Source organism: Piliocolobus tephrosceles, chromosome 5 (genome assembly GCF_002776525.5).
Source record: "Piliocolobus tephrosceles isolate RC106 chromosome 5, ASM277652v3, whole genome shotgun sequence".
NCBI lineage: Eukaryota > Metazoa > Chordata > Mammalia > Primates > Cercopithecidae > Piliocolobus > Piliocolobus tephrosceles.
In genome coordinates this window covers 60,290,701-60,298,523 of record NC_045438.1, presented here as the reverse complement: position 1 = coordinate 60,298,523, position 7,823 = coordinate 60,290,701, and the positions used below count along the sequence as shown (strand labels likewise).

General features: G+C 43.3%; 1 pseudogene; it reads left to right on the top strand.

Annotated features, from left to right (window-relative positions):
• Nucleotides 1–6,770: 6,770 nt before the first annotated feature.
• LOC111538580 lies at nt 6,771–7,220 on the top strand (annotated as a pseudogene).
• The last annotated feature ends 603 nt before the right edge of the window (nt 7,221–7,823 follow it).

Genomic DNA, 7,823 nt, shown 5'->3' with positions numbered 1-7,823 from the left:
GATGATCTCTCATTTTTTTTGAGACGGAGTCTCACTCTATCGCCCAGGCTGGAGTGCAGTGGCAAGATCTTGGCTCACTGCAAGCTCCGCCTCCCAGGTTCACACCATTCTCCTGCCTCAGCCTCCCGAAAAGCTGAGACTACAGGTGCCCGCCACCACGCCCGGCTAATTTTTTTTTTTTTTTTTTTTTTTGTATTTTTAGTAGAGACGGAGTTTCATCATGTTAGCCAGGATGGTCTCGATCTCCCGACCTCGTGATCTGCCCGCCTCGGCCTCCCAAAGTGCTGGGATTACAGGCGTGAGTCTCTCTCTGTCACCCAGGCTGGAGTGCAGTGGCGAGATCTCAACTCACTGCAAGCTCCGCCTCCCTGGTTCAGGCCATTCTTCTGCCTCAGCCTCCTGAGTAGCTGGGACTACAGGCGCCCGCCACCTTGCCCGGCTAGTTTTTTGTATTTTTTAGTAGAGACGGGATTTCACCGTGTTAGCCAGAATGGTCTTGATCTCCTGACCTCGTGATCCGCCCACCTGGGCTTCCCAAAGTGCTGGGATTACAGGTGTGAGCCACTGCGCCGAGCCAGCATGGCATAGTCTTAATACTGTTAATAAAGGGGTTATGATTTCTGCAAGAATTAAGAAGAACCTAGAGTCAGAAGCCGACCTGAGAAACTAGAAAAGTTGTTTTAAGAGATACCTTCACTTCATCACCTAAGCCCCCAGATGTGTTGACTGTGCCCCAGACCCCACCGTGAAGTGAGGCTTTTCCTCCTGGAACATGTTCTCAGGCCAGCACAGAGGTCCTCGGGGTGGAAGGGCATTGCCTTGGAGACACCTTGACTCTTTATTCCTCCTTCTGGATGAACTCAGGCAAGTTTCTTCAGGTCTCTTACTCTCAGGTTTCTTTTCTATAAAAATTAAGATTGTAACAGTCCCTGTCTCTATTTGTACAGGTTAAGTAAATAACACTGATAACATTCTTAGTGCCGTGTCTGACATGTGGTAAGTGCTTAGGAAACATTGGTCGTGATTAATAAGAAGTGAAATGGCCGAGCGCAGTGGCTCACGCCTGTATTCCCAGCACTTTGGGAGGCCAAGGCGGGCAGATCACGAGGTCAGGAGTGCAAGACCAGCCTGGCCAAGATAGTGAAACCCCGTCTCTACTAAAAACTACAAAAATTAGCCAGGTGTGGTGGCGGGCGCCTGTAATCCCAACTACTCGGGAGGCTGAGGCAGAAGAATTGCTTGGACCTGGGCGGCAGAGGTTGCAGTGAGCTGAGATTGCTCCCCTGCACTCCAGCCTGGCGAACCATGGTTTGGAATTATTGAGTGAAACCTGGGCTTTGAGAATAGGAGTGCTAGCCAGTTTGGATTGTGTGTTAGTTTACTCAGGCTGTCATAACACAATTCCACAGACTGGGTGGCTGAAACAACAGAAATTGATGTTCTCATCACTCTGTCAAATAGAAGTCTGAGATTAAGGTGTCGGCAAGGTTGGTTTCTTTTGAGGTCTCTCACTTCCGCTTGCAGATGACCGTCTTCCGCCTGTGTCTTCACATGCCTGCACCCGTCTGTCCAGATTTCCTCTTCTAAACACACGAGCCATATTGGATTAGAGCACAACTAATGACCTAATTTTAATTTAATTACCTGTTTAAAGACCCTATTTCCACATACAGTCACATTCCTAGGTACTGGGGAAGTTAGGATTTCAACAGAGGATTTTTTTTTTTTTTTTTTGGTGAGAAACACAATTCAACCTCTAAGAGTTCGGAAAATCTATCTACTTAGCTCGGGCCTTTTCCAGAAAATGAGATGGGGCCAGGTGCAGTGGCTCACACCTGTAATCCCAGCACTTTGGGAGGCTGAGGCAGGCGGATCACCTGAGGTCAGGAGTTCAAGACGAGCCTGGCCAACATGGTGAAACCCTGTCTCTACTAAAAATACAAAATTAGCTGGGTGTGGTGGTGCATGCCTGTAATCCCAGCTACTCGGGAGGCTGAGGCGGGAGAATTGCTTGAACCCTTGAACCCGAGAATTGCAGTAAGCTGAGATAGCGCCATTGCATTCCAGCCTGGGCAACAGAGTGAAATTCTATCTGGAAAAAAAAAAAAAAAAAAGGAAAGAAAGAAAATGAGATGGGCTTTGAAGAGACCAGGTAAAGGCATGCTGTACGCCCTGCCCTACCCAGCACCAACTCCACTCAAGCTTGGCCCACGAGGGGGCCCGCTGGCTGCTAGCACAGGCTGCCACATTGAAAGGGCTTCTTCTAACACCGCCCAGCTACAAAAAATGCACAGCCCCATGGGTTATGTGCTAAATGTTATCTCCTCAAATTCCTATGTTGAAATCCTAACACCCAATACTTCAGAATGTGACCTTATTTGGATTGGGATAGGTTCTATACAGAGGCAGTCAAGCTTAAAATGAGGTCAGTAGAGTGGGCTCTAATCCAAAACGGCTGGTGTCATAAAAGGGGAAATGTGGGCCCAGAAACATACATAGAGGAAGAGAATGAGAAGACAATGATAGAGCAGCCATCTACGGGGCAGAGAGGCCTGGGACAGATCCTTCCCTCAGATTGCAAGAGGAACCAGCCCCGTCCACACCTCGATCTTCTTGTTAAAAAAAAAAACAGAGACAGAGTCTAGCTATGTTTTCCTGGCTGGTCTCAAACTCCTGGCCTCAAGTGATTCTCCCTCCCTGGCCTCCCAAAGTGCTGGGATTATAGGTGTGAGCCACTGCACCCAGCAGATCCCAGGCTTCTACCTCCTAGAAGATGAGAAAATACATTTCTATTGTTTCAACCACCTGGTCTGTGGTACTTTGTTATGGTGGCCCTAGCAAACAAACACACCATGCTTTCGTCATGTATTTGACAACCATTTAATCAGTTTATCTGGTATGTTGGGCCTGAAGACACAATGAATAATAATATACATTTCCTGCCTTTAAGAAGCTTGTAGGCTTTGTGGAGGAACAATTACATTTAAAAAATCATTTGGGTTCAATGTGGCTGGCATTCCATCTTCTTATAAGTTGGGAAATACATTTTCAGCTTTTATTTTAATTTTGCAGCAAACACTGACTTTTGCTAAGAAGGAGCCACTCTTTGTGGGATTGGGGGACATTAGGCCTCCCTCAAGCCTCCTGTCCAAGTCACCTAGCTCCTAATCCAATTCAATTGCCCCCTAATATTTCCTCGGCACAGGATCAGAGCATCTTGGGGAAGGCAAATCGGATCTTACCACAGCTCAACCCATCTCCTCTCTGGCTTAAAGCACTTCAGTGACTTTCCATTTTCCAAGGATAAGTCAAATTCCATAACCCCTATGCACTGGCACGGTCTCCAGCCTCTGCCCCACTGGCTTTGCTTCCCACCCCAGAAACTTTGGCTTCTTTTGTGCCTGCATTGCTCTTCCCTCCTCTGTTGACCTGGTTCATCTACCATCCTCCAGATCTTAGTTTATTCATCATTTCTTCTAGGGAGCTTCCCTTGAGGACCCAGCTTAAAGCAAATCTCCCTTATAATAACTCTAGCACCATCTACAACAAATACATCTTCTTATCACAGCTGAAATGTTTTGACTATTTATGTATTGGTTTGATAACTCTAAGCTCTACAATGGCATGTCTATATTCATACACTAAAATATCCTTAGTGCTTGGACACATGGTGAGAACTTGATAAATATTCATTAAGTGAATCAATGAGTATATGAGTGAATGGGTCAATACTGATCCTTAGAATTTCCACCTGGGGAAGCAGTTAAGTAGTTGAAAACCAGGCCCAGGTGTAGTGGCTCACGCCTGTCGTCCCTGACTTTGGGAGGCTGAGGCGGGTGGATCACTTGAGCGTTCAAAACCAGCTTGGGCAACATGGAGTAGAGTAAGTAGAGTAAGTCCTTGTCTCTACTAAAAATACAAAAAAACTAGCCAGGCATGATGGTGCATAGCTGCAGTCCCAGCTACCTGGGGAGGCTAAGGAGGGAGGATCATTTGAGCCCAGGAGGTCGAGGCTGCAGTGAGCTAAGATTGTGCTGCTGCATTCCAACCTGGGCGACAAATGGAGACCCTGTCTAAATAAACAAATAAACAAACAACAACAAAAAAACAAACCAGAAAAGAAAACCAGTAAAGTATTAGTGAATACAGGAAAGTGAATACACATTTGAGTGCTATTGTGCCAACAAATTTTTTGCAAAGTTATTTGTCATTGAGAAGCTTATTTTATCTGTGAAAATTAAATTTCTCCTATGACACTTTCAATATATTTCTCAAATATTTACTTAACATTCTATTCACTACAAAATCTCTCATTCCACTTTCAGAGATTTTTTTTTTTCCCACAGACAGGGTCTCGCTTTGTCACCTAGGCTGGTGTGCAGTAGTGTGATCATAGCTCACTGCAGCCTTGAATTCCTGGGCTCAAGTAATCTTCCCTCCTCAGCCTCCCATAGAAAATTTTTAAGTAATTCTAATGTATTTTTGTTTAAACAACTGAACACCAGTTGACTCTTGACAAACTACCAGCTTTCATTGCTGTACTAAGAATTTGCTAGACCTTCTGGATTTAATTGAATATTGAATGAGTTTTAAGGAACTGTAGGGCAAAGGTGCACCTGCTTCATAGTTGATCTACGAAATGTTTAATGGGTTGTACTAGTGTGCAGAGGATTATGAGTCCAGAGGCCCAGCCCCGCAGGAGGTCATAATCCACCACGGTGCATATAAATGTAAACAAACATTACAGTGCAGCAAGATATGTGCTACCAGTGGAATGTGCAAAACGCTATCACCTTCACACAGCCCACGGAAAATATAAGGATTCTCTTACACCATGACTCCAACTCTCCACATTTCAATATGTGTTATGATTTGAGGAGGAAATATATTGAATAGAACAAGACTTAATTGCCTTGATAGTCCACTAACAGAACAATTAATTTCATAGTTGTCCTTCTTTACCTTTTAGAAAGAGGGAGCTAACATGTTTCCTTATGTTGTTAGCGTCTGTAAAAAAAATCAGTTCCTCTCTTCTTGTCGTCACTTTGTCCTTGTCTCCGTCTTCTGTTCACCACTGCCTCCCTGCAATGTATCATTATTTTTTAACTTTGTGGTTGGTCTTTTGGCACTGGTCTCCCTAAGGGAGATGAATTAATATTTCCTAAATCCCCTGACTTTTGCATGAATTCTTGATCTCTGGCTTTTATAGAAATAGAAAATAAGCCATTGAAGAGTTTAGAGTAAATGGGGAAGTCAGAATCCTAATTTACAGGCTCAACCTTTCAGTTAGGTTTGGGGTGTATGTAATGAAGCTCTCTACAAACGATGTGGAAATTGAAACAGGAAATGAAAATGTTACCCATTTAGTGCAAATGCTCTGTTAGCCACAAGCATAATTTATCATTAAGTACTTCTTTTCTAATGCTACTGGGTAAAATTGTTGTGTTGAGTCAAAATGTTTTCAGCTAATATACTTTTTAATCCATAAGCCCCAATTAGGTTTTGAAAATATTGAGAAGTATAGCTATTATAAAGTATCTGCATTCATGATTTACAGAAAGTAGAGTTTCTTTTTCCTTTTTTTTTTTTTTTTTTTTTGAGACAGGGTCTCACTCTGTCACCTAGGCTGGAGTGCGGTGGTGTGATCTTGGGTCCCTGCAGCCTCTACCTGCCAGGCTCAAGTGATCCTCCCACCCCAGCCTCCTGAGTGGTGGAGACTATAGGCACACACCACCAAACCTGGCTAATTTTTGTATTTTTCGTAGGGATGGGATCTCTCTGTGTTGCCCAGGATGGTCTTGAACTCCTGGGCTCAAGTGATCCTCTTGCCTTGGCCTCCCAAAGTGTGGGATTCCAGGCATGAACCACCGCACCCAGCCAAAAGTGGAGTTTCTTGTTAGCAAACAAAAGATGTTCCTTCTAGCAGTAGAGGCAGCTATGCCTCTGCCTGGTGACCTAGGTGACCTGCAGGTGAGAAGAGAGCCTCTTTCCTTACTAGGTCTCTGTTTCCTGGACCTCAGCAAGACTGTTTAGCCAATCACATGTAGAGTTACGTGATAAGCCAAATGGTCGTTCATTCACTCATCCAATCATTCATTCAATCAGCTAATATTTATTGAGTGCCTTCAGTGTGCCAGGTAAAGTGGGTGCCCATAGAGTGTACGTTCTAACAAGCAAAAAGATCATAAATGTATGAACAAATTGCTATGTACTCTAACGTTGGGTAGAATTAAGTGTTTTGAAGACATTGGAGCAGAAGAAAGGGTTGGAGTTGATGAGAGCACTGTTTCAAATAGGGTAAACAAGGAAGGCTTTCTGAGGAAGCCGCATTTAACAGATCCCTGAAGGAATTGAGAGAGAGCCATTAAATACCCCAGGGGAAGCGTGTCTCAACAGGGGGAGGAGCAAATGCCAAGGCACTAAGATGAGGGTATGTCCAAGATTCAATGTCTGGACACTTTTTCTTTCGTATCTTAATTGAATTGAAACCACCTTCGAAAAGACTGAAACAATGAGAAAATTATGACAGTGCAAGAGATCTATTGATCTAACCAACTCCATCTTGCCTTTAATCTCCAAACTACCTTTGGTCATTCCCGGGTTTGGGTCAAGCTGACAAATTTAGTTTATGGTTTAAATGATAATCCCCCTTCCCCAAAACTAAACCACCCTTGTAAAAGTAACCACCAGCTTAGGAGGATGAGAGGGGCCTGAACTCTGCTAAAATGTAAGAATAGTTAAATGACTACCAGCTGCCATTGCCGCCCAGCATGGAGACTTTGTACCGAGTCCCATTCTTAGTGCTCGAATGTCCCAACCTGAAGCTGAAGAAGCCGCCCTGGCTGCACGTGGTGTCGGCCATGATTGTGTATGCTCTAGTGGTGGTGTCTTACTTCCTGGTCACTGGAGGAATAATTTATGATGTTATTGTTGAACCTCCAAGTGTTGGCTTTATGACCGATGAACACGGGCATCAGAGCCCAGTTGCTTTCTTGGCCTACAGAGTAAATGAACAATATATTATGCAAGGACTTGTATCCAGCTTCCTGTTTACAACGGGAGGTTTAGGTTTCATATTTCTGGACCGATCAAATGCTCCAAATATCCCAAAACTCAGTAGATTTCTTCTTCTATTCGTTGGATTCATTTGTGTCCTATCGAGTTTTTTCATGGCTAGGATATTCATGAGAATGAAACTGCCAGGCTATCTGATGGGTTAGAGTGCCTTTGAGAAGAACTCAGTGGATACTGGATTTGCTCCTGTCAATGAAGTTTAAAGGCTGTCCAATTCTCTAATATGAAATGTGGAAAAGAATGAAGAGCAGCAGTAAAAGAAATACCTAGTGAAAAAACAGGAAGTGTATTGAAGCTTGGACTAGAATTCCTTCTTGGTATTAAAGAGACAAGTTTATCACAGTCTTTTTTTTTTTCCTGCTGACCTATTGCTGTATCAACGATGTTGAGTAGCATTTTCTTCTTAGTTTTTCGTTTCTTAAAGAAAAGATGCTCCATATTTACAACTATAATATCAAATAAAGGGATTATTTTTCACAACCCCCTTAACACTTTTTGGAGATGATATTTCTGATGTTCAGAAATTAACATAAAATCAAGAAGCAAGATTCCATAAGCTGAGAACTCTGGACAGCTGATCAGGTTTACCTATGGTGCTTTACCTTTAACTAGAGTGTGTGATGGTAGATTATTTCAGATACGTATGTAAGATTGCTTCCTGAACAATAAGATGTAAGAAAGGAGCAGAAATAAATACTTTTTCTAATTAAAAAAAAAAAAAAAAAGACTCCCAGCCTTTATTCCGGAGG